This window comes from Carlito syrichta, unplaced genomic scaffold (assembly GCF_000164805.1).
Source record: "Carlito syrichta isolate Samal-C Ts95f unplaced genomic scaffold, Tarsius_syrichta-2.0.1 Scaffold315166, whole genome shotgun sequence".
NCBI classification, from domain to species: Eukaryota; Metazoa; Chordata; class Mammalia; order Primates; family Tarsiidae; genus Carlito; species Carlito syrichta.
Genome location: NW_007259262.1, coordinates 784,812 through 793,307, shown reverse-complemented (window position 1 = coordinate 793,307; position 8,496 = coordinate 784,812). Strand labels below are relative to the sequence as shown.

The window sequence follows — 8,496 nt, the reverse complement described above, 5'->3', positions numbered from 1 at the left end:
GAGAACAACGACAAATTTATCAACTTGCTTATTTTTATTTTTGAATGGATGATGGGCATCATATTGATATGGTATCTCAGTTCCAATGGAAACATTTACAAGAGTAACCTAATGACTTCTTTTTAAATTGCTAATATTTACATAATGTAGAAAATGATATAATTTCATATCATTTAAACTTGTAATGAAAACTTTTTAAGTATCGTTCACAGATATGCGAAGATATATATCATATTCTGAAAAAAAACTTTTTGGAGAGACTTAGGATATAATATTAGAAGATGCTTGTTTAGAGAACATTGAGATTTGAAAGCTTCATTGGTTACCAGGTCTCATTCTTGATAGGGTAGTTTCATTTCCTTGTCCCATGGAAGTCAGAGGAACTCAATGGAGTTATAATACTTTCTAATGTGATAGGTAACTGAATAAAAAACTAGGCAGGACTGGTATTTGTGAGCAGTCCAACTGTGAATCACTGCGGGAGGGAGAGGCTAATAGAAGTGTATAAAAGCAATATGAAAATAGTATGAGATCAGATCATGGAGTACTTCAAAAATAAAATAGAGATTTTTAAATTGACTATAAATAAAGCATGTATAAGTATTTCAAATTAGCCATCCCAAAAACATGACTGAGAAAAAAAAATTGTAAAACTCATTTGAGATACCTGATATTTGAAGGAAACAGTATTCTAAGTGCTAGGTGAAATAATAAGACTAAGTAAACAATCTTGATATTATTGAATAATAATACTGGATAATAAATATAATGATGCTAAGGTGTTAAAATTAATATTAAAAGTCTACAATTAACAGGTAAGTTCACATTACTGTTAATAGCTAAATTATTTCTGTCCAATTTAAAGCATTAAAAGCATACTATATCAGGTAAAATATAAAATAATATATTTTAAAATGGACAGAATGCAAAATATTTAAATACGGATAGTCTAAAATAGGGTTTGCTCAAAATTACTTGGTGCTTCCTACAAACCAGGCATGTTTTAAATATTTATCTGCATTAACTCATTATAGTAACTCATTACCTTTTCCAAGCAACTCTCTGAGAAATGTGCTATTTATCCTTATTACAATAGTAACTTAAGAATTAAAATAAGAGTCATGATCCATGAAGAAGAAAAAAAATTTAACATAGCATTTTTTAATCCAATCCATAAGACAGAAAATCTTAAAATCTGTACCATTTTAGAACTGAAAAAACAAATGTAAACATCTTTGACACAACATCTTATTTTGCCAGTGAAGCCATTGAACACTGTGTCTAGGCCAAAAGCAAGACCACAGTTGGATACAAGCTCTTTTTAACTACTCATCCATTGATTTTACACAACCATGTATTGTATTACACTAACGCCAGAAAAATAACTACACCTGTGTCAAGTGGTTGCTTTAATAAGCAAATCGGTTAATTTATAAAACATACAACAGTGTGTGGTACATAATTAGCACTCCATCAACTTAGGATAATGTTGTATAGACTATTGATTAAGTTTTCTCATCTTAAATTGTTTTACTTCTTATGAAATTATCAGCTTTATCTCTTGTTGTTCTGTCATCATTAGGATTCACATCTTTTAAAAGTACAATTACTTATATGAACACTTAAGACCCAAAATTCTTTGCTTATGACCTAAAAATGCTAACAATTATTGAAAACTGTCTTCATCTTGTTAAATGTTAAAAATGGATGATGTTAACATGCACTGGTCCTGTACTTCTAGCAACCAATTATTATGTCTGAACAATCCAGTGATATTTTGAACAGTTATTTTGTTGTTTTCTAATAACGCATGCAAGAATGAAGTTAACCCTGAAGCAATAATGTATAACTTATTTTTTCTTTCTCTTGGTGTAGGATAGTTTTCTAGTGCCCAACTGCTTTTCAGTGCAGTGCTCTTTAAAGATGTGAGGATTTGGGGGACCTTTCAGAAAGAGGGTCTACATAATTCTAGGAATCTATCCGTCTCTGGGGATGGGTGAATTTTTAATTTGAAAATACCCTCCCATCCAAACTGAGTATATTTGAAGAACACACCCCTGTTCATACCTATTTTAGGATCTGACCCTAAGGAAATAGTATTTATCCTGAAGCAAAATAGGAGACTAGGGCTATCTTGTGTACCTTTGTTAAAAAACAGAACAGCTGAACGATCAACTTTTGAATAAATTATTGGAGATGTTTTAGAACAATAACCAGATGAAAGTTGAAATTTTAAGATGAATTTAAAATGTGCGAATTTGGTATAGCAAATATTCAGAATGTGAACAGAACATTTTTATTTTTACCCTGGATGTTTAGTATCATAAAACACAAGTCCTTGACTCCTTTTGATTTTTTTTTCTTGAGCAGAAGGGAGGTCAGGTGGTTTAGACAAAACTGGTATAATGCCTATAATATCACTTTGTGGTCTGAAAGTTACAATTCTACTATTAAACTCTTTAGTGTCGACTGGGCATTGTGGCTCATGTTTATAATCTTAGCACTTTGAGAGGTCAAGATGGAAGGATTGCTTGAGCCCAAGAGTTTGAGACCATCCTGGGTAACATAGCAAGACCCCATCCCTATAAAAAAAATTCAAAAATTAGCCAGATATGGTGGCGTGCACCCATAGTCCTAGCTACTTGGGAGGCTGAGGCAGAAGGATGGCCTGAGCCTAGGAGGTTGAGTCTGTGGTGAGCCATGATCATGCCACTGCACTCTAGCTTAGGCAGCAGAGTCAGACCCTGACTCAAAAACAAAAAATAACAACAGCAACAAAAAAACTTCTTTAGTATCATATTGTAAATTTCTATCCCATTTCTATTAATTGATTTTTCTTTGATGCAAAATGGTGTTTTGCATTCACATTTATTAAGAGTTTTCTATAACATTCCATATAAGCAATCACAGCTCTCAAATATTATTTTTGTAGATTTTATTCCCACTGTGAGGTCACTTTGTGACCCATAAATCTAGAGTGTATCATTTTCCCATTTATGTAATTGACATTTACTACAGTTGTTAAATACTCAGTTAAATGCCCATAGTACAGTCTTGTCAGTTTTTAAAATATATATATATCATCAAATTTATCTTTATTGGCAAAATTATCATTTCTCTTTCTTGTTTAAAACCCCAATTACCCTCAGTATTTGTCAGTTTTAAAACTATTGGATGCCAGGTGCTGCCTGTAGAAATTTGTGTTTTCCATAAAAGATCCTCCAATGTGAGCAGCTGTGTTATGCCAAAGAATTTAAAATCCATAACATTCAGTTTCTTCTACTCTTCTTACATTTTCCGTGCACTCATATTCAGATGCTGAAATATATGAGAAAGAAAAGATGCAGAGAGAGAGAGAGAGAGAGAGAGAAAGAGAGAGAGGGAGAGAGAGAGGAAAGAGAGAGAAAAAAAGGTATAGAGAGAGGAAAGAAAGTGAAACAGACAGGGGTCAACTCTGATCATTTCTCCACAAAACAAGTGTGGACATGAGAACTAAAAACAGAAGTTATATTCATCCTTGAGCTATTTTTACTCTTCAAAACATATTTCCTCCTTTGGAAAGTTAAAAGACTTTTGAAAAACAGATGACCAGTAAATTTTGCTGGTCTACGTAATGCTGAGACTCACAGTCGCCTTTCCTGCTTGCTACGTTCAGCTGGTTTCCAGAAAACTGGAAAATGGCTCTTTATTTCCAATCATGAGATTAGAAAAGTTTTGTATAAGAAATATGGCCACCCTAAGAATGCAAAACCTAAGGTAAGACCTCCTCAATGGAATTGCACCTCCAGTCATCCAAAATGAAACTCACAGCTAACAAGCCCTTCCAACATGCACCAAGCCCTTAATCAGTTTTAATACCCAATATTAAATATGAGCATGCAGACAAAGATTGTTAGGCATTTCCATAAAACATCCAATACAAAAGACAAAGATGAAACAAGTAACCAAAACAGTAACACAAAACAACTGGAAGGCGGCAGATCCTATGAGCTGAGAAGAAAACGGTGAAAGAACTATTACTATATTTCTGTCAATAAAATAAAGGATTACATTGCTAAGAAAATAGCATTATTATATAAACTAACACAGATAACAAAAATGAGATCTGAGAAATTAATGATAGTACAAGAATTTTCTAGAAAGTAGAGTAATGAAAACTGAAAATTAGGAGAAAAAGATAAAATTATGAAAAAACCATTCCAGATGTTCCAAATAGATGTCCAGAAAGATTAACTAAAATGGAAGAGAGAAAAAAATACAAAATAAGTAATTTTAAAATGTCATAAGAACTGAGAGACATGAGCTTCCAGACTGAAAAAGATCATGGATTGCCCACCAAAACAAGTAAATAAGACCAATGACAATCCTGAAATTTTAGAGAATACTGGATAAAGAAGCTATGCTAAAAGGTTTCAGAAAGAAATAATAACGTTAGCTATTAATCTGTAGACAGAATGGCATAAGACTTTTAACAGCTACACTGAAAGCTAAAACCAAAATCCTCACCCAAAATTATATATCTTCACCCAAAATTATATATCCTTCCTAATTATTCACTAGATATAAAAATTAACTAAATACATTTTCATTATGCAACCCCCCCCCCCCCCGCCAAATTACCTGTGTCACTTTTCTCAGACCTTGAGAAAATATTGTGAGGCTAAATTGTTTAGGTTTAAGATTTGTTTACCCAACAGTCTTCTTACATGGCCAAGAAAACAAAGTTGAATTGCTTAGATATGTACATACTGTTTTCATAGTTTTCTTAATGCAATCAAGTATTATTATATATTTTAGAATTATCATAAAAAGCTGACAAAGGTTAAAGAAAATGATATCTGTGAAGCAGGGAACATTACCATGAAATTGTGAGAATATTCTCTGATATTGAGGAGGAACTGAATTCTGTAATAATGAAAGGGATCATCCTAGTTTAGGAAAAAGCTAATTCAAAATCATCTATGCTGAGAAAAATAATTGAATTTCAAGAATGAAGAACTTTTCAAACATTGAAAGATAGATATAAGGGACATATTATACCTCAGTGTTCTCCAGAGTCATAGTGATCCACAGTGAATCCTTGAAGACAATGAAGCAATGATTGCAAAATTCTGAAGGCCCAAGAAAGGGGTAAAAAACATTTAATATTTATTGTATATCTTTTTGTACTATTGGCATTTTTTAAACATATGCATTTCTAGAAGTTTTACAAGTGTTGATATATGTTTACTGCAGAATTTTGGACTTGTATTTGCTAACATTAGGTTTAGCTACATGTAACAAACTAAAATTAAATTAAATAAAATACTAACAAACAAAATATATGCTGAGTAAGTAGCGTTCATCTATTGAGGCATTTCAATCTTAGCCTTCTTTTACAGATCCTAGGTTCAGATGAACTTAGCTTGATATTTCAAGATGCTTTTCTTAAACTAAGGCAATCATATATAAATTCCAGATGCAAAAAAGGAATAATGAAGAGCTGAATAATTTCCTTGTAAGGGCACTTCTCAGAAAAACTTCTCAGAATAAGAAAAATCTTCTTCTTGGGGATGGGAAGGAGGACCGGCCAACCGTGGGGCGTGGGACAGAGTGCGTGTGTGGTGTGTGTCTGTCAGGGAAGGAAGGTGGCGAAGGGCGGAGAACCCTAGTGGGTGGAGGGAAGGTAAGGGTGGGAGGAGAGGAAGGTGGGAGGAGGACAAGGGGGGAGGGTGGTGGCTCACGCAGGACCCAGCGAGGACAGCGCGATGAGGCGGGGACCCTGTTCCTGAATGGCAGCCCCAAGAACGGAAAGATCCTCAGACCGATTCTAAACCACCTGAAAGATTATCAGGATCCCAACATGAAATGTTGGAGGGCAGTACTTTACAACTACACCGAGCAAAGAACCCAACAGTATGCTAGCCCACATGTTTAAGGACAAAGGTGTCTGGGGAAATAAGCAAGATCATAGAGGAGCTTTCTTAATTGACCAAAGTCCTGAATACTTTGAACCCATTTTGAACTACTTGCGACATGGACAGCTCATTGCAAATGATGGCATTAATTTATTGGGTGTGCTAGAGGTAGCCAGATTTTTTGGTATTGATTCATTGATTAAACACCTGGAAGTTGCAATAAAGAATTCTCAACCACCAGAGGATCATTCACCAATATCCTGGAAAGGATTCGTTCCATTTTTACTCGCAACTCCAAGTCAGAATTGCGATGCCAGGGTTTGAACTTCAGTGGTGCTGATCTTTCTCGTTTGGACCTTCAATACATTAACTTTAAAATGGCCAATTTAAGCCGCTACAATCCTGCACATGCAAATCTTTGCTGTGCAAATCTTGAACGAGTTGATCTCTCTGGATCAGTACTTGATTGTGCAAATCTCCAGGGAGTCAAGATGCTCTGTTCTAATGCAGAAGGAGCATCCCTGAAACTGTGTAATTTTGAGAATCCTTCTGGTCTTAAAGCCAACTTGGAAGGTGCTAATCTGAAAGGTGTGGATATGGAAGGAAGTAAAATGACAGAAATTAAACTGAGAGTTGCTACCTTAAAAAATGCAAAGTTGAAGAACTGTAACCTCAGAGGAGCCACTCTGGCAGGAACTGACCTAGAGAATTGCAATCCCTCTAGGTGTGATCTTCAAGAAGCCAATCTGAGGGGGGTCCAACGTGAAGGGAGCTATATTTGAAGAGATGCTGACACCTCTCCACGTATCACAAAGTGTCAGATGAGAATGTTGGGGGTTGGAAGAAGATGTATAAGATGAATGTGTTTTCCTTATCACTTTTCTTTCTCCATTCACTCAGTTGTCTAGAAGAAATAACACTGTAAGGGAATTTCAAAACAACAGAGGATTCAGCTTGTTCTCAGCAGTGCATAAGGGAAAAAACTGACTTTTCATCCGCATTCTGATTTTCGCAGAGATGCACTCATTTACTAGATGTAGGGAAACTAGATTGTATTGCTGCCTTTTGAATGAGGTAGGGGGATTTGCCTGGTTTTATGACCAGGAATAATATCTATTATATTTGCTTTTAAGTAGGCATGATGTGGAAATACCATCTTGGTTTGAGATGCATTTGATGATTTTAATTTATGAAAAGCACAACATATGCAATTATATTTATTGAATACCTGGATGCAGTATGGATATTTAAATTGTTAAACTTTATGAAAATTTTAAAAAGGGTGTTCAGGTTTATAAATAGCTTTAGTGATACCTCCCCTCTTTAAATACCTGTCACACCATAGGAATATGGTGAGATCAGACTCCCTAAGACTCTCTTTTCAGGTTCATTTTTATAATGTTTACTTTTTTAGGACAAAGTAGTAGTTAAAGAAATATGCAGTTCCTACTGATTGAGACAGAGTGGAAAGAAAGAGACCATTGTATATCACCATTGGTGGAGCTCTCCAGATGGAGCAAGACTTACCTGCAGCATTTAAATGCCTCATTTAAATGAATATTTCTCAGAATTTTATTCTAAGAAGTTCCACTCAACACCAGACCAGGAGATTCTGCATATTTACACTACTAACCTAGTTTTCTCATATATAATCAACACAAGCATAGGAAGACACTTCAGAACCAAAAAAACAAGGTTCATCATTAATATTCACTTAATTAAAATGCCAAAATAGTTTAAATAGGGCCAGCTTAGAAATAGGTATTAAATTCAAATCTACTGCAGTCAAAATTGTAAAATTTGAATGAATATGGCTAAGGGGACTTTAAAAGGCAACATAATATAATTGCAGCTAGAACCCTATAAAAGGGAATGAGAAAGTTTAAACTGACAGATTATAGCCACCAAAATAATAATAATAATAAATAAAAATAAGGGCATTTGGCTGGTCCAAGATGTAATACCAATTAATTAGTCAGCACTTGTGGTTCTTTTACTTCTATTTTGTTTGCTTGCTTGTTTGTTTTTTAACAAATGTTAGCCCAGTTTTCTCGAATCATGATCTCTGCAGTAGCAGAGATGGGGTTGTACCTCCCGACCAATGATGTGATGTCCTTATGTCTACCCCATGAGCAGGGATATAAACTGTGTCCAAATGGGTTCTGAATTCTACAGACTCATCAACTTGAGGCAATGAATCATTCGATACCACTTTTGTCTCCTTTGGGGAACAACATATCTGTAGTATTTCCGTAGCTTCTTCTTCTATATCTACATATGCAAAGCTTTCCTCAGCTGTAAAGGGCACATACACATGGTGGGCAGAGAGTGGACCTTTACCCGTGCAGGAAAGCGACTTCAGAAATGAATTATTTTCTTTGCTTTATTATTTTTACCAAGACAGAGAAGTATTGTATTGAGAGATATCTATTTTCATAATCAATATGTGCCTAAATTATATTTAAATCATTTCAATCTGTACTCTAGTTTCAATAATGATAGAATGTGCTATTCATTCACTTAAAGGTAGCTCTGTAGACATAACCTAAAACTGCAGAAGAATCTGGAAGGTCTGAACACAGTGTGCTTAGAAACTGCA

General features: G+C 34.7%; 1 pseudogene; it reads left to right on the top strand.

Moving 5' to 3' along the window:
- Positions 1-5,882: 5,882 nt before the first annotated feature.
- On the top strand, positions 5,883-6,722 carry LOC103275006 (annotated as a pseudogene).
- The last annotated feature ends 1,774 nt before the right edge of the window (positions 6,723-8,496 follow it).